The sequence below is a fragment of the Microtus oregoni genome, unplaced genomic scaffold, assembly GCF_018167655.1.
Source record: "Microtus oregoni isolate MIOR12 unplaced genomic scaffold, Mior012 000037F_ref0000500, whole genome shotgun sequence".
In the NCBI taxonomy this organism is placed as follows: Eukaryota; Metazoa; Chordata; class Mammalia; order Rodentia; family Cricetidae; genus Microtus; species Microtus oregoni.
In genome coordinates, this window is record NW_024543096.1 from 13927646 (window position 1) to 13949279 (window position 21634).

At 43.9% G+C, this 21634-nt stretch overlaps 3 protein-coding genes across 15 annotated transcripts in view; 1 reads left to right on the forward strand and 2 right to left on the reverse strand.

Moving 5' to 3' along the window:
• LOC121433267 (gem-associated protein 8-like) overlaps nt 1–7478 on the reverse strand; it is a 63966-nt gene extending 56488 nt beyond the window's left edge. The window contains exon 1 of the mRNA XM_041631632.1: nt 7379–7478. The gene's annotated coding sequence lies outside the window, so the exon portion shown is untranslated. The remainder of the gene's footprint in view (nt 1–7378) is intronic.
• The window catches only part of Ccdc148 (coiled-coil domain containing 148), a 242717-nt gene extending 235213 nt beyond the window's left edge, over nt 1–7504 (reverse strand). Inside the window, exon 1 of one of the 3 annotated variants that reach the window (XM_041631628.1) lies at nt 7379–7504. The gene's annotated coding sequence lies outside the window, so the exon portion shown is untranslated. The remainder of the gene's footprint in view (nt 1–7378) is intronic. The other 2 variants (XM_041631631.1, XM_041631629.1) reach the window with 2 other exon arrangements.
• Nucleotides 7505–8022: 518 nt separating this feature from the next.
• Nucleotides 8023–21634, forward strand: part of Pkp4 (plakophilin 4) — a 213896-nt gene continuing 200284 nt past the window's right edge. For 6 of the 11 annotated variants that reach the window (XM_041631439.1, XM_041631446.1, XM_041631445.1 and 3 more), the window contains exon 1: nt 8024–8153. The gene's annotated coding sequence lies outside the window, so the exon portion shown is untranslated. Of the gene's footprint in view, nt 8154–21634 lie in introns of all 11 variants that reach the window. The other 5 variants (XM_041631443.1, XM_041631444.1, XM_041631453.1 and 2 more) reach the window with 2 other exon arrangements.

Here is a 21634-nt window from a genome sequence, read left to right on the forward strand (position 1 = left end):
ATTTTAAGATGATCAATTGCTACAACGGTGCCTGCTGGAATGTTGACAGGGATCATATTGAATCTATAGATCAAAGGAATTATGCTTTACTTAACAATGTATGCATAAAAATTGCACTTTTATTGTTGTGAATAATGAGGCCGTGAGTGGACTTTTTGTTGCCTTTCAGATTGCTAGTCCCAAGCATGTGGTTTTATAGAATGACTATACTCTGTGACTTTATTAAGTTCATCAGTTAGTCCTAGGGCACACATGTGTATTCTTTCAGATCTTCTGTAGATAGGATCATGCAGATGTGGACAAAGGTAGGTAGCTTTAGTTCCTTTCCCTCTCCAATCTATATGCCTCCAGATTTTGTTACTCCCTCAGCATCACATTGACTAGAATATGCAGCAGGGTGCTGAGCAGTATGGGTGCCTGTGTATGTCCTTGTTCCTTCCCCAATTCGGTTACTAAGTCTTTTTCTCTTTGTTTTCAAGATGAGGTGCACACACTGTGCATGGCCATAGACTCTCTTCTCAGTTTTAGGGGACTGAAGCTAGTCTTTCATCATAAACACAATGTTGGCAGTGAGTTCCTTATGATATGGACGAAGGGAGCTCCCTTCTACTGTTAATTTACTGAGCATTTTATTGTCAATCAATATTTTATTCTTATCACTGACTTTTCTGCATTTGTTTCTCCCCCCACACCAACATACACACTTTATTTAAAAAATTTACCCAACGATAGAAAAGCAGGCAGTGCCTGGCTCCTGGTTTATGGTGGAATAGTGTTCTAGCATGGGCTGTCACACACTCTCCCCATCCACGGGTGTGCAGAGTTGTAACAAGCTCCACAGTGGCGCTGTGAGGGTGGAGTCACAAGAGTAAGTGTGAGGAGGGGATGGTGGCCCAGGGAGAGGATATAAGAGCAAGGTCTCATGTTAGAGGGTAGCCTGGAGGGAGCTCTTACAAGTGACTGATTCTTCCCTTCTCAGCCTCAGATCAGGATGAAACAGGGAGAGCGAGAGCCCTAAGCTTAAGGATATAATGGGTCTTATTTTCTGATGATTTACTTTAGGAAAAACTCCAAAGACCCTTTTGTAGCAGCAAATTCATATTTAGTAATCATCTGTAATCACTTCCTGGTAAACGATCATCTGATGTCCCAGGATGACACCAGGTGAAGAGCTATATGTTAACCAGCTTTCAGTTGCTACAATGAATATTTAACACCATCGCTTCTAAAGAGAAGTTTTTTTTTTGTCCCATGTTTTTAGCCCACAAAGGTTTGAATCCATTGCCTTGGGTCCTGTGTCAATGTCATGGTAGGCAGCACAGAAGGAGGCCGGCAATCTAAGAGAGTTAGCAGACTGGAATCCCACAACTCTACAAGCACCTGGCAACAGTGTCCCTCTAGGGAAAAGACCTCAACCAGATCCAAACTTCAGCACCCGGCCCTTGTCTGATTGTCCTTTCTTGCTCTGAGTGTCACACGAAGTTTGTTGCTCTCTGGTTGTTTAGTGCAATCTCAGCATAGGTCCATCTATGAAGACTGTCAGAGTCAGTTTTAAAGGACAGTTTTGCTAGATATAGATCCTTGTTTCCCATGTTTTTTTTTTTTGAGTATTTAAAAGTATGTATCCCACTTATTATCATTGTGTGTCATGGCACACGTGCAGAGGTCAGAAGATACCGTCCAGGAGCTGGGTCTCTTTTTCCACTGTAACTTCCAGGGATTGAGCTCAGGCCATCAGACTTGGCAGGAGGTACCCTGACTGGCGAGCGAGCCATCTCAGAAGCCTGGCGTGCTCATTTCTGTTTAGCTGCCTACATGAAGATCTCTAAGGGGAAAAGAGCATCTTAGTCTGCAGGTGCCTCTGCTTAGCTGTTTCCTCATCATTGCACACAGAACCAGAAGGCTCATGTTCAAGATGCTTATAAAAAAAAAGAAAAGAATTGAAGTTGGGCATGGTGGCACATGTCTTTAATCCTAGCACTACAGAGGCAGAAGCAGGCCGATCTCTGTGAGTTCAAGACTAGCCTGGTCTACAAATCAAGTTTCAGGAGAATCAGGGCTGTTATCCAGAGAAACTGTCTCAAAAAACAAAACACAAAAATGTATTTTATTTTTATTTGTGTGTGCGTATGAGTGAGTGTGTGTGTGTGTATGTGTATGTGTGTGTATCAGGGGCAGGGTTAGAATGTGCATGTGGGTCCTGGTGCTTGCAGATACTAGAGGGGTCTGATCCCTTGGAGCTAGAGTTACTGTTTGTTGTTCACTGTTAGACATGGGTGCTGGGAACTGAATCCAGGTCCTCTGCGAGAGAGCAGCCGGTGCTCTTAATCACCAAGCTAGCTCTCCCACCCCTAAGTGGTATTTTGAGACAACAAACTGGGGTCTTCAGCAGCAGCTGAGGCAACATCAGGACCAAGGAAGCTTGCTTGCTTTCTAAGTTCTGCACCACTGGAAGACTCTGGCTGATGTCATTATAGTCACAGGTGAACAGCCAGTGACTGGGCTACATTAAATTAGGTCCCCATAAGGTTGTTTCTGGGAGGGAACAAAGGATCATGAGTCACACAGACTCCTCCAAAAGCCTGCGGAGTTAGGTCTAGCAAGTCACACATAACAGATGTCTGGTACACGTACCAAATGTTTGATGGCTTTCTGATTTTGTGAAATTATTAAATTCTAATGATCTTATCTTGTTTTGAGAGACAGCATAACTTTGGAGCTTCACATAAAGGCAAAAATTAAGTCATTCTTATTTAAACATCTTGGCAAAGTTGAGTTCTAACCACTTTCCCCAATACACAGCCTCAGTTGTGAAGAAGTCACACGAATACACTTCTTTTCGTGCATGCTTCCAACCATGTTTTCATGGTTCCACAGCCTTGCTGTCTGTGAAGGCTACAGAGGAGAAATCTCTACCCTGCACAGATTCTCATTTTCCACATTGAATATTTAATTTCATCTTGTTCTAATTACCTCTCAACATTACTGATTCCTGTTTGTCATAGTTGGAAATCAGCTTCCTGGAAGGACTATAATGATTAATGCACTCCTACTGCGGGGCATACTTCAGGGGCTCCAGGGGAGGGATAGATAGTCTTGGGCGCATTAGGGAACATATCCTCTAGGGGAGAATGCTCACAGGGAAGCAGGTACACCAGGGGGTCAAATGTCAAGTGCCACAGTGACGTGCACAGGCAGCAGGCAGCCTGAGGTTGGTGGATCGGGACAAGGTCAGGAAACTCAGTTGGGTCTTTCGGGTGGTGAAGGATTTGCATATTTCAGGAAATGTGGTTGAAGGTGTGGCACGACCTAATCCTGAAACCACCTGAGTTAGTTTTGAGCCCTGGCCATGGTCCCCAGGCTCAGTGCTGCTGTTCTTTTCCGCTCACCGCCTGCCTGCTTGTTTAAACATTCTTCTTCAATAAGAAGATCTACCAGAGCTGGTGCATTCTCAGAGCCTCTGTTTTCACCACTTCTCCCTTCTGTAGAGATATCAGACAGAGGCGTCTTCTATTTCTTCCTTTCTATGGTATATTTCAAAAGGAAATTGTCCCCCTAACTCTCATGAGCAAATATGAATACAGTAAACACTGTAGAGCACTGCAGTGTCCTGGCCTTTATGAGGTTCTGGTCCACTCTCTGCTCTGGTGCTGGAGAGTTCCTTGGGGTTCTGCTGTTTACTTCTGGGGTAAAGTCACCCAAGTTCTACATTCATTTTAAACCTTGTCCACATCAGCCTAAGTAGAGCCTCTTGCCCCTCCTTTTCTTGGGGACAGTTCTCTGGGCTCAGGTAGGCCATTTGCATTTCTATGGCTTCTCAGGCTGCCTGACAAAGGTTCCCTCCTCTCGGAGAGCCTGGAAGTGGAGTGTCTCAGCTTCTTTCCTACCTGACAGAGCAACTGAGAAGAAAGGGGGTTGTTCTGGCTCACAGTTTCAGGTCCCAGCCCCCAATGCAGGGAAGTTCCAGCAGCTGCTCTGGACAGCTGGCATGGCCGCAGTCAAGGCGCAGAGAATACACGGATGCTTGTCTCCCCTTTTCATCTGATGCAGGGCCCAGTGCCAGAAATGGTACCGATTACATGCAAGGTAGGGTAGGTCCTCACACATCCTTACAGGAAGCTCCAACTATGGGATTCCTGAGTGTTCAAACGAGGGGGTCTCTGGTTCTCTTGGACTCTTTTCCTTCTCTGTTGGTTTGTCTTGCCCAACTTCAATGTGAAAGTTTTTATCTTATATTTTATTTTGTTGTATTTTAAAGAATGAATGAATGAGTGAATATCGAGCCACTGGAGTAAAAATAACAGCTGAACTGTCATTTATATCTGCTGGGAGCAGGAAAATCAGTTTTTCTCAATGAAGTGGCACTGGGTATATCAAGCACTCCAGGGCAGAGCTCATGCCCAGGAGTTGTTGATCAACATATAATAGAGTTTACAGTATTTTTGTATGCTTTCATTTGGTTACAGTTTGGTGGGGACTTTTGCTTATTTGTTTTGTTTTGGGGGGTATTTTCTTTTTGGTTTGGGAGGGAGGGTTTGTAGTATTGATTTTTCAAGAAAGAAATTAACGTTGGGGTGGGTAGGGAGGGAGAGTGGATCTGGAATGACTTGGGGGAAGGGGAGAATATAATCGAGGCTACTTAAATTTAAAAATTGTTTTAAACAGAAAAATATTTTAAAAAAGAATTAAGTCCTTAAGCAGCATGTCGGGGATAGCCATGATTTATTGCTTATTTATTTATTTATTTAGATTTTTTGAGACAGGGTTTCTCTGTGGATTTGGAGCCTGTCCTGGAACTAGCTCTTGTAGACCAGGCTGGCCTCGAACTCACAGAGATCCGCCTGTCTCTGCCTCCGGAGTGCTGGGATTAAAGGAGTGCACCACCACTGCCCGGCGATTTCTTGCTTATTGATGAGGTAACATTGGTCAGTTGTCATTAGCTCTCATGGCCTCGTGTTTATGTCAGCTCTCATTGCCTCAATTTAAATATATTTTAAATGTAAGACACTGAATATGACAGTCTTCTAGTGAATAAACGTATTCACATAAAAATATAAACTTTAAAAAACCTGTTTATATAAGAAAGACACCCCCCCCCCCCAAGTGATTACAAATGCTGCCAAGTTTTAGGCAAAGTTGTGCTTTTGTTTGTTTGTTTTGAGACAGGGTCTCACGTAGTCAAGGCTGGCCTGAAACTTGCTATGTACCCAAGGATGAGGATGAACATCTGATCCTCCCATCTCTCGCACCCACGTGCTGCCCTTACAGGCATGAATGCCACTCCCAGTCCAAAAGACACTGGTACATGTGAGAACTTAGTCAGCAAAACCAGCTGCAATTTTGTGGAGAGAAAGAACCATCTTCAAGGGTCAAAGCATCTGGGATGAAAAGATGGATCTGTCCTGTTGGTACTGCTTCTTGGTGAAAGGAAAGGCCAGCAGATGAAGAGGGAGGATGAGCAAGAATGGTTCCATAAAAGGCCAGATATTTGGGAGGCTAAGGGAGAAACTTGGGAGGAGAGGGTAAAAAAAAACAGTCTGAGAAAGTATAACCGACAGAGAAACATCTTGTTGGTAAGAGTGCTGTGTGTTTAGTAGTTAACCGACAGAGAAAATCCTTGTTGGTAAGATTGCTGTGCTGTGCTGTGCTGTGCTGTGCTGTGCTGTGCTGTGCTGAGTATGGAATATGAGAGGGTCCTAGGTTATCACAGTTCCGATGCTGAAAGGAATGTAGGAGCCAGGCAGGTTCTGAGTAGCATCAACTTTTGGTGGAACAAAGTGTTTTCTTAGCTTTAACCAGCAATGCTTAGCAATAAAAGTTCACAAAATTTTTTTTCCACTAAATATAACAAGAACAAAAATAATGTTGAATGACAGCTGATTTAGGGACATCCATTATTCCTGCTGGGTTTCAGCAACATTTTAATTACTGACAATGGAAATGAAATATAAATCACACACATAAAAACAATATGAAAGTACTTATTAGATATTTGTTTTGAGAAGAATATAAAAGAAAATGATTTTTGGAGCTGAAATAAAATTGGTCCTTTTTTTCATTTTTTTCTACAAAGGAAAAAGTGAGACACTCATTTTCATCCTTGATTAGGAAAATCTTCCATTCATTCTATATTAATTAAATTTTAAAAATAAATTATTGAGATCTTGACTATACACTTCAAATGTCCTATTTATCAACCTTCAAATTTTGCCTTTTTCTGTTCTCCTATGAACAAGCACACATACAAACAAACAATAACAAAACCAAGAAAAACTCAAAAGCAGCTAATTTTTCTAATGACAAGTCATAAGATATCTCCAACTTTATGGCTTACAGCCTAAACTCTAATTCTAAAATATTTAAGTGATAATAGTCACACGTTTCCCCATTTCGCTCCCCAGTCAACTAGATTCCAGTTTACAATAAGTGCCAAGGGGATTTTTCCCTAAGCAAGGTGCCATGTTAACTTTCCTTAGGATATATTTTATAAGACAAAAACCAACAGCAAAACATACCATCTAATTAAAATTCAGAATGCAAGTTTAATACATATAGCTTGCACAAAATTCTTATCAGCTTTTCCCACACAATATAATGAAAAAATTAGTATGGTCCCTTATTTTGAGAAAAAGTAGCATAAATATGATTTTTTTATCTAAAGACGATATTATGAAAATAAAAAGTCACCAAAAAATGGAAGATGAATATATCAGTGGCTGTATGCTAGAGTGAGCTTTTAAAAATATATTTTAAAGTAGTATGTCTAAAAGCTCCAGATTAATGGGCAGTATCTAATTATGAACATCACTCATCAAAAATAATTAGCACAAAGCAAACTAGCACAAAACGATTTAAGGGAAAGTAGAGCACTCGTTACTAAAGGTCAAGATTTTGGGTGAGTACCGAGTCCATGTCCCAATTCATCATTTATTAGATTTAGAAACAATCTGGAAAACCGTCAGAAAGCAAAAATCCATCATTTGTAATCTATTTCTTCATTTCTTTTGCAAAATCATCAGGACTGATTCAGGCACTGCTCCAGCCTGTGAAATGCTGGACAGCGCGTGCACCTGCCAAGCTCAGTGCAGAAAGCATACAGGACAAGAGGGAGGGGAGAGGGGAGTTAGTAGTGACTTGCTGCTTTGGGAAGCATAGAACTCATTCTATTGTGGGTTGATCCTTTGGCACAATCCCATCCAGTGTCCTTACCAAAATACCACGCACAAGAAATCCTGTTTCCCCGGGAGGGGTTATAAGCTTGAAGAACCAAATATCTAAGGAAATAGCCGGCTCAGGGAAAGGGAAGTGGTTGGAAGAATTCAAGTGACCCTGTGACGTCAGGAAGAAGCCGAGGTTTAAGGAATGGAGTGGAACTCACCGGGCTGCACAGATGTCAAAGGTCAAAGGGCATAGCCTTGCAGGCTCCCCAGATGCAGGAAAAATGAAACGCCCCTCCTGAGCTCTCAATGTAAAGCAGAAGTCCAGTGGCTCAGTTGTTTCTGCCTCTGACGCCAGGGACAAGCCCTACCATGCACAGTCTTGGCAATAGTCAAAAGCAAGACCCGCCCGATTTCAGAGCCCTAGCTCGGGAATCCCCTAATACTCCTTCCCCCCACCCCCTCCCGCGCCGGAGGCCACAGACACCTTCATCTTCACTCCCCACCTTTTCCTGGCCCTCTCGCTCTTAACAGCATCGGTATCCATGGCGACCTGAAACCGCAGCTCCCATTGGCTTGTTCAATATGAGGGCCGGGCCAATGGGGAGGGCCGGCCCTCTCCTTCCGCCCAATGGGGCGGGCGCGCAGCCTGCCTGGGGACGGCGGCGTGCTGACGTTCCCGGGTGCCGGGACTGGCCGGGCGGGCGGGCTGGCGGCGGGGCGGCGGCCTCCGAGCAGTCTGAGTGGCTCCGGGGCTGAGTGCGCGTGGACGCTGGCCGCGGCGGCGGCACTATGGGCACGGGGTAGAGGCGAGCTGCCGCCGCCACCGGGGTGGTGGGAGAGCCTCTCCGGGGGAGGGGGCGGGTGGGGAGGGAGGGGCGGGCAGCGGCGCGGTTTCAGCACTTCGACCAGTTTGCTCCGGTGCTGCAGCGGCGACCCTTCGGTGCGGACGTCCCTGCTTCCCGGAGCGACGATGACCTCCGTCTGAGCTGGAAAGTAAGTGTGCGGCGCTGGCGGGCGGGCGCGGGGCTCCGGGGCGCGAGCTGACCGGAGCGCGCCGAGCCGGGACCTGGCGATGGCCGGGCGCCCCCCGCGGCTCCGCGGCCGCGGTCGCACCGTCCCCGCCGCGTGCTCCACCATCCCGCCCGCCTCTCCCCTCCCCCCCGGCGGCTCACAACTTTGCCCCGCACGGTCTACACGGCCGCTTCTCCTCCGGCACCGTGCCACCGCTTCCCGAACTTGAGCCCCGCGGCTCCCGCGCGCCGTCGCTCGCGCCGGGGGCCGGTAGTCTGTCGGTCTGTCCTTCGTTCCCCAGAAGCAACCGCTTATCGCTGCCTCCCACGCCCGCCCCGCGTGTCGCCCCGGCCCTTGAAGCCGCACTGGTGCTTGTGGAGACCGCCTGGCGGGTCCAGGGTTCCCAGCTCGCGGCAGCAAACCGCACGCTCCTCCCTCGCGGGCGCCCCAGCTCCAAGGCTACGGGCCGCCCTCCCGCACCGCCCTGCCTCTTCGCGGTGCCAGGAGTTGGAGCGGGCGCTGCACCCATCGGAGGATCGGGGGTCCCTGTCCCCTCCTGCTCCTTGGGAAACGAGGGGACCAGCGGCGGGGCCGGAATCTGTCGGTGTGGTGGCTGAGTGCGACACCCCGCGAGCGCAGGCAGCGGAGGCGCCGCGGTTGCTCCGGGCGCCGCGATAGGCAGGTGTGTGTGTGTCTGTGTGTGTGTCCAACGGCGACGCGCGCTGCCAGCTCGTAGGCTGGCGACAGATTGTGCTGGAATGCAAGGAATGCGCCAGGGACAGAGTCCGCACGGGCCACGGTCGCACTAGCGCCTTGCCGGCCCTGCTTTCCCCGCGCAGCCAGAGGTCACGGAGCATCTTCAGAGCTGGTGAGCTTCGTTCACTCTCCTGCCTCCGCTTCTCTCCCTGCGGCAGAGGGTGGCAGAGAGGGAAGCCTGGTAGTTTCTTGGGGCTCTAGCCTATGGTTCTGGGATTTTGCTGCATTGGTCCCCAGGACCATGAATTTGGGTGTCAGTGTAGCCAAGGTTATTGATCGTTGCACAAGGCTCTTGACAAGTTTGGTTTTGCAAGGTTTGGATAGAGCATTTTTTTTTTTTTAAACTAGGGTTTTCTGAGTACCCGCAGAGACAGAGGGCCGAACGTTCTTGAGTGACAAGCTTGCAGCTAACATATTTTAGGTGTATCAGAAAACGCCTTTTGGTGCTCCAGGTCCGGGCTGTACTGCGAGAAATCTTGAATGCATCACTGCTGTCATAAGGGTTGGAATATTTCCCCTCGTCATACTGGGCTGTGTTTAGGCCTCGTATAATACATAATGAATAGAAACAGAGCAGCAGTGTTTGGCCAGCGATGGGACAGATAGAACTGTCTGGTACAGTGAATTCGGGGCGTGTAAGTTACCACTGCAAGTAACCCGGAGACATCACAGTCATGTATATTTCAAGATGTAATTTATTAGTGGAAAGGGCCATTTCTCTCTCTGTCACCGAGTTTCACTGAATAAAAAGCACAGTCCTTCAACTTTTAAAGATTGGTAAATATGTATAAAATTAATAATGGTTACTATTCATGTTTTGGTCAGTTAATACAGAAAGGCAAAAATTTGACATATGCTCTCCCAGAACCGGGATTCAGTTTTTGCATTTGAGAAAGTAGAATTCGCCTCTTTTTAGATGGAGTGTATTGCGTGGAAGTATCTTCTTTTCTGATACCTGAGAAACAGTTGTGGAAAATGGCAATGTGAAAGCAAGAACAATGCCTGGAGGAACTGCTTCTAAGCTTGCCTTGTGTACTTTTCATTCCAGGCTGTTTGCTTTGAAGGCTGCAGGTACTATAAAACCCTCCGCATTCAGTAAAAGAAGAAGTCAGTTTTTCAGCCAGTCTCCAGTCTTCCGACCCCTACTTTGCATGCATCAAGGGCATTGAAAAGTCTGCGGGCATTTTAGTTAAGACCCAAGGGAGATGAAATGAAAGGTTGTGTCTTCTAGTTGTTACATTGTTTTTCAGGTATGCCTGTAATCAGTGAACCTTCTAATTTCGAGGGTTAATTCGCCTACAGTAACAATAGGGAGGATTTTGGGAAGTGTTTGTAAATGCCTACAGGAAACTTTTATTATGTAACAGTACATTATAACAGCTTAATTCTTGCTCCTTTAATTGGACTTCAAGATTGGAAAGTTAAAGCAGGAGGAGGAGGAAGTAGGTTCTGCAGCTCAGTGGTTGCCATTTACCTGGCGTGTGTGAGGCCCCAAGCCCATTTCCTGCTCTTACTCCCTAAAACGTAAAAGAGAATTTAGTTTCTCTGATGCATCAGAAATGAAAAATTTTGTTCAAGTATGCAGAGTGTATATGAGCATTGGGCAGTTAAGTTTCACCTGCTTCAGGTAAAAGCAGGCTTTCAATTGGAAATGTATCCTGTTTGTTAGGAAGGCTTAAGAAGAGGCTCATAATCTATAATCCTTGGGAATATCAAACTGTTCTGGCCAAAGCCTTTACCTTCTATTATATAAGGAGAAGGTGCTGCATTTGGCATGTGAATGCTGCATGGAAGACTCGGGAATGAGAGGGATTAAGTATAGTGCTGATTCTTACCGCTAATGTTTTTGGAAGGAGGTAGAGTAGCAGGGAAATGTTGGCAAGGCTGAAAGAAGGAGCAGCTGCTGCTGAGCCAGAGAGAAAGTCACATGCATTGTTGCTGCATTTACAGGCTGCATAAAGCAAGATAATCCCGTGAATGGATCTGACATAATATAAGTTTAAAGAATCCGCTACCCATTTCAATCTAATAAAAACCTGAGCAATTGTATAACCTTGAGATTTCAGATTAAGTCTGCATTAAATCATAACTGCAATTTTATTTCTTCTCTGTAGAAATTGGCAAAATAAATTGAAAAAATTTAAACTACTTACGTTGATTTTTAAAAATCTAGTTTTTGTCATCTTTTAAACAGAAAGGTGCTCCCCTCCCCCCCGGTGTTATCCAGAGATCTGTTTAAATAGATTTTCCTAGCCAGCATGACGCCAGCCACATGGCAAATTGTGACCCTTACCTGACTCCTTTCAAAAATCAAGATTATTTTGAGAATGGCCTATATACTGATGTTTTTAATTTACTTTGAGAAATAGCTCCTTGCTTAAGTAGAAAACAGCTTTCTCTTTCAGTTGATGAAAAGTAGAGTTTGTCGTAGGGTTGTTCTAGAACATAAACATCCATGGAGTTGTACGTCCCTTTGGAGAGTTGCCCTCAGCTTTCTGGGATGACTCCTTCTTCCATATGGCAAATTAGCTCTCGTACCTTTCTGCGTTGAAGGGGAAGATGGCTCTGAAACGGAACACCAGTGGATAAGATGCATTTGGAGAATTAAGTAACTGTTTCATGGCCAAACCTTAACCACAGATGGTCATGCCAGAGAAAGGTAAAACTGTAAGGGCCGTGGATATCAAGCTTCATGTGGGTGCAAAGAATGATGTGGCAGCCATCAGCTAGCCAGCCATCTTCATGCCAGGAGTGAGAATCCCAGTAAGGGGATCAGGCCTGAGGATGCCAAGACCTACAGCTATGATTGTGATGGGCTCACAGCACCGAAGTTCTTCTCACATTGCCACTTAATAATTCAGTGGAATTCTCTCAGTCTTTGGGGGGCATGTTACAGTGACTAAATAGGGGGTGTGTGACAAGAAGGTACGCCTCAGTTATATATAGAACTGCTTCACATATTTGTTGGCTAAATTGCCTTTTTTCCTATCATGGCTTAGATTTCCTGTTACCTGATTTGCTCATAAATGTTGGTCACATTGCTTGTCATTTTATTATTCATAGCCTTGATAACATAGTTATGACTCATAATGATTCACGGCCAATGGTAAATTGTCAATAGGGGTTAAATTATAAAGTTTTAATGGTATAAAATATGTAAAATATGGAAGTCTCAGAACTCCTAGGCATTTTTCGGGTGCCGAATAGTGCCTGGTTGGATAGATGATAGATGTTGTAGATAGCCCCCCCCCCCCCAGCTTAGAGCTGCCAATAGAGTACATAGAGGGAGAGCAGAGGAGCCAGTAAGTCTTTCCATGACAGCCACAGTGTGAGCAATTTCTCCTGTTAGTGTCTTAGTTATGGTTTCTATTGCTGCGACAAAACACCATGACCAACAAGCAAGTCGGGAAGGAAAGGGTTGATTTGGCTTATGCTTCCACAATGCTGGTCATGACTGAAGGAAGTCAAATAGGGCAGGAACCTGGAGTTAGGAGCTGATGCGGAGGCCATGGACGGGTGCTTGCTCAGCCTCCTTTCTTATAGAACCCTGGACCACCAACCCAGAGATCACACCACCCACAGTGGGCAGCCCTGCCTGACCACCAGTCACCAATTAAGAAACTATCTTACAGGCACATAGTACGGAGGCATTTTCTCAGCTGAGGTTCCCTCCCTTCAAGGCACTCTAGTTTGTGTGTCGAGCTGACATAAGACTAGCCAGCACAGTTAGCCTCTGTATTACACATGAATTCAGTGATTGTGATCCTTCGCTATCAGCACCGTCACATTTGTCTGGTTGGAGGAGAGGAAGCCCTGTTAAGGGGACCAAGGCCATTTACCCAGAGTGTAGACGTGGTGCCTAGCGTCTGGATAGAGTTGCGCGTATTGCGTCATAAAATGCCACTGTGTAAAAGTGTGCTTGTAGTTGAACTGGGGCCATCCGAGTACAGTGGAGGCCTTTGGATCCTGCTCTTGGAACTTGGAATGCAATTTTTCATAGAAATTCAACAGTACACGTAACAAACTTTGAAACCCTAGATGGATGGGACCTGGACATCTGACCAGTTGTTGTACAGACTTCACAGGTGCTAACATATTCAATCCTCTTTTATATTCCAAACTCAAGAGATGTAAATTGGGAGGCAGAATGAGATGATCTGGTACTAAACTTTACCACTTTGACAAACTCATTGGGATAGCCTCCTTGGATACCAATGATCCAAACTTCAAGTTTCCTAAGCATGCCTATAGATCATCTCGTTCTCCTTCATGTCCCAAGTCATAACAACAGAAAAGTTGAGGTTCCATTATGGGATTTGTTTTTGTTTTTCTGAGTTGGGATCTTACCCTGAAGCCTAGGCTAGCCTGGAACTCGCTGTATAGCTTAGGCTGGTCTCAAGCTCAGGGCAATCTTCCTGTCGTCAGGTTAATGAGATTATAGGCATGAGCCACCCACCTGCTCTGCCTGGCTCCACCCTCTTAACATAACAGTCTTACTATGCAGTTCTGGCTGTTGTACTCTGTAGACCAGAATGTTCTCTCTAGACTCACTCTGCAGACAAGAATGGCGTCAAACTCATAGACATCTGCCTGCCTCTGCGCCCCCCCCCCCCCCAGTGCTGAGATTAAAGGCGTGACCACTGTGCCTGCCAGCAAAATATTAGAACTTCTTTCATGTTAATTACAAATTGTGTGTGTATGTAGGGGTATAAGGGTACATAATTGTGCCAGGGCACCTGTGTGGAGGTCAAGGGACATCTTGCTTTTCATGTTCTACTATGTAAGTTTGGGCATTGCATGTGGTCAGCTAGCAGGTGGCTTTACCTGCTAGGCCATCTCCTCTCCCTGATTGCTGGCCCAAGCTTTAGTGGAGTTGTTTTTTTTTTTTTCTTTCCCACATTTGTTTGCTTGCTTTTGATTTTTGTTTTTCAATAGTATTTAGAGGATTGAGGAGAGAAGTTAGATCATAAATGTTTGCAAGTTCTCACCCCGAACTCACAGCTCAGTTGAAGATTAACTGTAGGACTTGCTAGTGAGCAAGGCTCCTAGGAGTACCCCCAAGGGATGTGTCATCATCAACAGCCAGCGGTCATTCGGTTCTGGCACCGTGGTTCATCTTTTGGTCTAATTTTGGTCATCTGTAAAATGGAGTGCTCTGAGTACCCACCTTATGGTGACTCTGAGGATTAAATAGGTTAGCACATGCCAAGTCTGTACAAGACCTGACTCAACACTTAAATACATCATTACCTTTCTTCTTATGGTGTTGCTTTCTAAGACCCTCTTTAGCATCTACTGTATGTAGACCAAGTGACTGACTGGCCTTCAGAGCTACTACTGCCAAATGACTATGGACATAAAGTAGATTGAGGGAGAAATAAACTGCTCTAAACATTTGAAAGATAGTTTAAGCAAGCCAACAGACGGTGGTTTGTAAAGATATCAAGAGGCCCTAGTTCTAGCTGTGGCTCTGCCACGGGGCAAGTATGTCCCTTGAACTAACCACTAACTCCCCTGGGCATTAGTTTTCTTACGCATGAAAAGTAGGAATTGCACTATGGTCTCTGAGTACTTCTACTACTTACGTTCACAGATCTTAGAGCATTGAGCATTTTCTTTCTGTTATATTTCTTTCCTCAGCAAGAATGTGCTGTCTTCTTAAGAATTTACCTTATTACAATTTACCCGTTGGCATAAAGGGACAACATTTAAGTTGTAGGCCTGAAATGCTCAGCTTCCGGAGACGCAGGTGTGCAGAGGATTGTGGGTATGGGGTGGCAGCCCTGAGGTGTGGAATGAAGGGGGACATGGAGGCTCAGCAAGGCGGCAGCCAGCAGGAGCTGAGCAGCCAGCTCTAGGGATGCTGTGCACTGCACAGCACTGCACACGGTTTGCCACAGCTCTACCCTTAGGGCCCATTTGTTAACCACCAGGCCCCATTGCGCATTGGAGCTTCAACCGAATTTTCCAAATGTGAAATAGAAGCGTAGGGGAACAAAGGATAGTAGCTCAAGTGAACTAATCTTGCTGGCATGAGGAAGTGCCTCTTACTATTTGCTTGGATGATTTGATTAGCCTCAAGGAAATTCAACAGATAGGGCATACAATTGTTCCTCTGAAAAGATATTTTCTGTGACTCCTTCATGTTCATAGGGACTTCCTGGTCCATATTTCATACAATGTGGACTCTTTAAACCCAACTCTTAATCCTTACCATATAGTCTGCTTATCATCATTCAGAAATTAAGGTGGATTTCAACTGGACGGCCCAACTTAGTTTTGTGTTCTTCAGTAAGAAGAGAAGACAATGAATTTAATGGAGAGAACATGTCCCATGTTCTGCTCTCTTTCATAAGGGTGTGGTGGGCTGGAGGTGGTGGCTAAAGAACTGATGTGTATACATTTTTCAAATATTAGCTTAAAAGCTCTGAAGTTGGCCATTTTCCTTAATGTCTTGTTTTCAAAGGGCAAATGACTAACACAGATGCACTACTATATTAGACTTCTTAGTGTCATACCAAAGTAAACACTTGGACAGGCCATTTGGTGTGTGTACCTTTACAGAAAACATAAATACAAAATGACAGTTAAGAATAATTAAACTTTGCAATGAAGAGAACTTTGTTTTCAGATTCCCTTGGCCATACAGGAGACAAAGGTAAGTTAGCAGTAACTTTTAACCCTGCATGCAACCAGGGGTCTTAGCAAGGAGACTGCAGACAAGTCATGGTTCAGACATGTGTTGGCGTGGGCTATGTGGCATCTGTCTTTTAGGAATCCTTCTCAAGTTTCATAACCTGGTTAGGGAAGGTAAGACATGTGGACCAAAGACTAACAACAACCCACCCGTCTTGGTTTACAAATAGACCTGTAAAATTGTTTGATCGGTGTTAAGGATGAGCTGTAAAGTGACTACAATTTAGCTTTTATTTCTTCTCAATTGCATGTTTATTAGTTGATAGATTATTCAAATCTAAGGAGTTAGATGTGCTGTCTACTGTCATTGGCTTTATTTGTAAAAGGCTTCCAGCAGTAAGATAGTGACATCAGAACAAGTTGCCGTCATGAATCTGATTACATCTCTGGGAACAATTTACTCATTGCTACTGTAAATAATTAACCGTAGTGAAAATGCCGTAACTGTGGCAGAGTGACTGATGACTTGAGACTTGCCATTTAGTAAGTTCTTATTTTCTGAAAAGAATACCCCAGTAGTGTGTTTTGTGGTTTCTTTCATCTTGTGTGCAATTTATAAATCTTTCTAAGTCTGAACTTACTATTAATAATAGTCTCTTCCATTGCTACAAATAAACAAAAGAATGATTTAAAATCTCACAAGACGTCTGTTAGAATGAACAGTCCCATTGAACCCTACCTTGACTCTTAGTCTCAAGCACGGAGGGAAAATTTCCAGTTATTGTCATCTATTGAATAAGCAGCAAGGGACAATTTTAATACAACAATAAGGAATCAGAAACGTTGCCTGGACAGCTATTAATTTGAGGTTGATGAAAAATAACTTTGCTGTTAAATGTCCACCTTAGTTCTTTGCAGATAAAAATATGTCAGTCTGTAATCTATCACCCATTGTCAAGTATCAGTTTTTCAAAATGGTCTTCAGAATTTAAAAAACAGTTTTCAACGGATTAATTAAATCTGTAAATCACCTATTGTGGCATCCAGTGACTATATGTCAGTTCATGGGCAAATGGTTCTTCCCCCCCTAACCAATTCAGCAGCAGGGATTCAGGTCTTCCTGTGACTAATCTTGAACCCCATGGGATAAAGAATGAAGGAATGAGTTATGAAACATTTGCCTATGCTTTTCAACAATTCCTTCTTTTAGGTTGCTTTGGTAAACTGAGATCTGTGTTTATAGTGCATGATGCTTCAGTGAAGACTTTGATTTTTTTTTTATTTTAAAAAATTTCTTTTTTGCCATTTACTAGATAAGGAATTCATTTGTCAATTTCCCTGGTAACAGAATTAATTAGAAAATTTAAAACAGATTGATTCATCTTCATGTAGCCCTAATTGTTTGGATTATAACTATGGTGATATAAAGCTTTTTCTGAAATTATCAGTTGGCAGCTGTCAGGTGCCAGGACCAGCTTGGTCAGGTTTTGGAAATTTGATACTGAGCAAACTTGATAGCTTGTCTCTTGTGACTTAGTATAGGTTGTATGCCTTAACTGAATGCTTGGGACCAGAAACGTTTAGATTTTGGAACTGTTCTTTTCATTTGTAATATTTGAATAGACTTTACTAGTTAAACACCCCACCTGAAAATACAAACTAAAAATTGTTCCAAAATCTACAAAATTATTAGGAATATTTTATTATTTTTTAAATATTTATTTATTATGTATACAATATTCTGTCTGTGTGTATGCCTGCTGGCCAGAAGAGGGCACCAGACCTCAATACAGATGGTTGTAAGCCACCATGTGGTTGCTGGGAATTGAACTCAGGACCTTTGGAAGAGCAGGCACTGCTCTTAACCTCTGAGCCATCTCTCCAGCCCCTATTAGGAATATTTAGAAATTTATTCTTTGACAGTCTCACACGTATGTGCAATGTATCTTGAAACTTAGAACTTAAGAAGATTTATGCATTTGTTTGTATGTGTGTGCCTGGGTGTATGTATGTGTATTGAGTGTGTGCAGGTGCTTTTTGAGTCCAGAAGTGGGAGCTGGATCCCCTGGGTGGGAGGTACCGGTGGCTGTGACCCACGCAGTGTGGGTGCCGGGAAACAAAGCCAAGACTCTACACAAGCAGCGTGTTCTCTTAACGGTTGTACCTTCTCCCCAGCTTTCTAAACTTAGAACTTTTGGGTACCAACATCATACTGAAAGGATTCAGTTTGGAGAATTTAATTTCAAATCTTTGAATAAGGAATTCTTAACCTGTAGTACTTTTTGTATGTTTAGGATTAAAGACAAAAGGACATATAAAGTCTAGAGTTTTTAGACGGAAAATGTTATTAAATCCTAAGTATATCATTGGCACTAAAATTATGCAAACCAAATGAGAATCTACATATCTTGTTTTGGCCCTGTAAAGTAAGCCAAACCAAACCTTTAATAGTGTCATTAGAAACATTCTTTTGCATCTATGGTCTTTTCCTCAGGTATTTAATGTAATAAAGTTTGAATACGTTTCTTCTGGAGAAACCCTCCAGAGACAGGGCTTCTCTGTGTAGCCCTGGCTGTCCTGGAACTCACTCTGTAGACCAGACTGGCCTAGAACTCAGAGATCTGCCTGCCCCTCACTCCTAAGTGCTGGGACTAAAGGCATGGATCACTACTGTCCAACATGTCTTCCTCATGTTACTATTAGTACAAGGTCTTGTTGCGTAGCCTGGGCCAATCTTGAACTTGCTATTCTCCTGCCTTCCCCTCTGCAGTGCTGGCAACAGTCATGTGTCACCACCCAGCTCAAGTATACTTAATTAAGTGCAATTTTTTTTTTTCGTGTGTGTGTGTAGGTCAGATGGCACCCCCAGGTTTTGGCTGGTCCTCATCTTCCACCTTGTTTGAGAGGAGGTCCCTTAGTTATTTTTTTGGCTGAGCATGCCAGACCTGTGAGCTTCTGGGAACTGCTGTGCCCGCTTCCTGTCTTCCCGGAGGCACACTGCGATTACAGAGGCTCCTGCTGCAGCATGTTTTTCGTTTTGTTTCTCCTTTGGGTTCCGGGCATTCAAACTCACTGAACCATCTTCTCAACTCTTAATTGAAATTTCAGTTGTGAGATGATTATGAATTTACACGTATTTATGAAAAATAATACAGAAAAATCTGATAAAGCTTTTACCCAGGTTCCCTCTGTGTCTAGCATAGGTAACTGTAGTCCGGTGTGACCTAGACCCAGCCAAGACCCCGAACATTTCCACCACACACAGCTCCTCCCGTTACCTCCTGTGGGAATACCCACATCTGGGCAGCCCCCTTAATGCCTATCACCTTTCACAATTGTGTTATATATGATGATGCATAATAGTCTTACAAAAAAGAGAGGGCAGGGAGGACCCCATGGGTAAGTTGGTGGCCCCATCATCCTGAAAACCTGGATTAGATCCTGGGAATCTGCCTACAAGGGAGCTCTCGGCCTTCTCTGTGAGCTCCAGGCCACTCAGAGACCCTGACTCAGAAACAACGGGGAAAGTGACTGTAGAATGACACTGGAGGTTGCCCTCTGGGCACCGCACACTTGCACAAATGTACAGACCCACGTACACACAGAAACGTGTACACACACACACAAACATACACACACACACAAATAAAATGAAAACATTTTCATGCACCAGGCTAATAGGCCTGACCAGTATGATGTAAAATGAAGATGGTATCCTCCCTCCTGTGTGTTTGTAATGACCTCCCTTGCCAAGCTTTTAAAGCTGGGTGGGGCTCTTCCCTTTTCCTGAAACATTTTCTAAAGTTTCTATTGCCCCCCCCCATTGTTTTACGGGTTATTATGTACATTTTCTGTTAGAGGAAAATGCTGAAAGCATTTCTGGCCTAAATAAAGTCTTCGTGGTCATTACGTTAATCTAATTAGTTTTTAAAAATATCTTTTCTACCTTGATGTCAAGCATGTTGATTTCATAATTTAAAGTAACACCATACATATTACTTAGCTGGTTTCATTCTTTGTTCCATATTGCTTCTGTTCATTTAAACATGTTCATTATTAATATTTCAACCTTCTGAAATAAGATGTGAGAATGTATACATTGACTCCTTAAGGAATCCTAAATTATAGCTATACGAGATGTTCCTTTGATGCTCTGCTTAAAAAAAAGTTCCTTTTCCTACATTTGTTCAGTGTAACCTTTCTTTCCTCCCCTGTCAACGATCCTGCGGACATGAAACCTTCCCTGGCCTTTCCTTCTACTGTGCTCCAGATTTAAGCCTCTCTTCTGTCCTTGTCAACACCGCGTGCCGGGCTCTGTTATGCGCATCTGTCACGTTGTGTTGTCCTTATTTTCTTTACTGTTTCCTGGCTATTCTGTTAGCCTCACTGGGTTGGGGCTATGTCACAGGCATCATTGTAATTCTCTCACCTAGCAGTGTTCCTGACAGATAGTAAGCACCAGATGCTTGCTGTGAGTGAGGGAATAATTAAATACTTTGTTTACACCCTAAAAGACTGCTCTTTCCTCTGGCTCCAGTATCTCTTCATTGATTATCCTAAATGATCATATTCAGACTTATAGAACACCATTTAAGGCCCTTCATTGTCAAAATCTAGGTTTGTTTTTTGAGACAGGGTCATTAGCCCTGATTGACCTGGAACTCACTATGTAGACCAGGCTGACCTGGAACTCACAGCGATCCATCTGCCTCTGCTTTGCTAGTGCTGAGATTAAAGTTGTGAGCCACCGTTCATGATCCTTCCTTTCTACTTACTGTTTCCCATCTTCCCCCCCACGTGTGCAGAACGCTTCAGTCCACCACCAATACCTCATTCCAATCCCACCCCTTCTGTTTGGCCTAAGGATGGAACTCGGGTCTTCAGGCTTGGGCAAACACCTCTACCCACAGAACCATCACTCTGGTCTAGCAAATTTTTTTTTTTTTTTTACTTCTTCCCAGGCTTTTAATTATAATTCTCCCATGATAATTTTTGTTGTTATATTGGACTTTGGTGTCTATTGGTTAGCCCTTCTTTGGCTGTTTGCTTCAAATAGAATGTGTTTTTGGTGGAGACGTAGTTCTTGTCTTTCATGTTATCCTAAGTGATTCATTTCGCGTTGAGGTGGCTGGGGAAATAGTGTTGTCTGGAGGGCAAGGTTAGCACCTAATTGAGATGGACTCAAAAGCATGAACTCATCTTCATCCCTGGCATTTGCTGAGGGCTCATGAGGTGCCAGTCTCTGGTGTATGCTGAGGTGTTTAAGACCCCACAACAGACAGTTAGAACATGAGTCTGTGGTGTATGATGAGGTGTTTTGAAGACCCCACAACAGACAGTACAAACATGAGCAGGGTTTGCTTCTCCAAGTTACCTTTTATTTTTATACTGTACTTTCTCATATCAAAGAGTTAAAGCTATAAACCATAGAACAAACACATTTACTTATTGAAATTTTAATTTTAACAAAGGAAAAAGTGTGTGTGTTTGAAGCTCCCAGCTTGTGCTGTTCCATATGGTGCCTCTGGCCTTATGAGCTATTTAAATTGAAAATGTGGTCCTGTACTCATACTAGCCAGATTGGAAGCCACATTGCAGAACGTTCTAGTGGAAGTGGCATAGAGAGGAACTGGGACCATTTACAAGTAAATAAAAGTGTAGCTGCTTTGTAGACTAAGCAAGGTGACAGAGCCTTGCAGTTCCAGGACACACTATCACAGACACTTATTCTGGAGGTCCTAAGGGACTTAGAAGCCTTCTGCTGTGACTGAGGGACCAGGATGGGAGACAGCAGAAAAATCAAAAAGAATTCTAGAAGTTTCTGTTCCTGAACTTGTGTGCAGAGGCCAAATACACATATTCTTACCCTAAATCAAGTAGCAAATTGAGGAATGGATTATGCATATACAAGGATGTGTGATGTTACACTTGTTTTCATTGCTATCAAGCTTTTTGGTATAGTTTATGTATTGTTATTTTGTGCATTAGTGTTTTACCTACTTTTATGTCCCTGTGACGGTGCCAGATCTTCTAGAGCTGAAGTCATAGATAGTTGAGAGCTGCCATGTGGG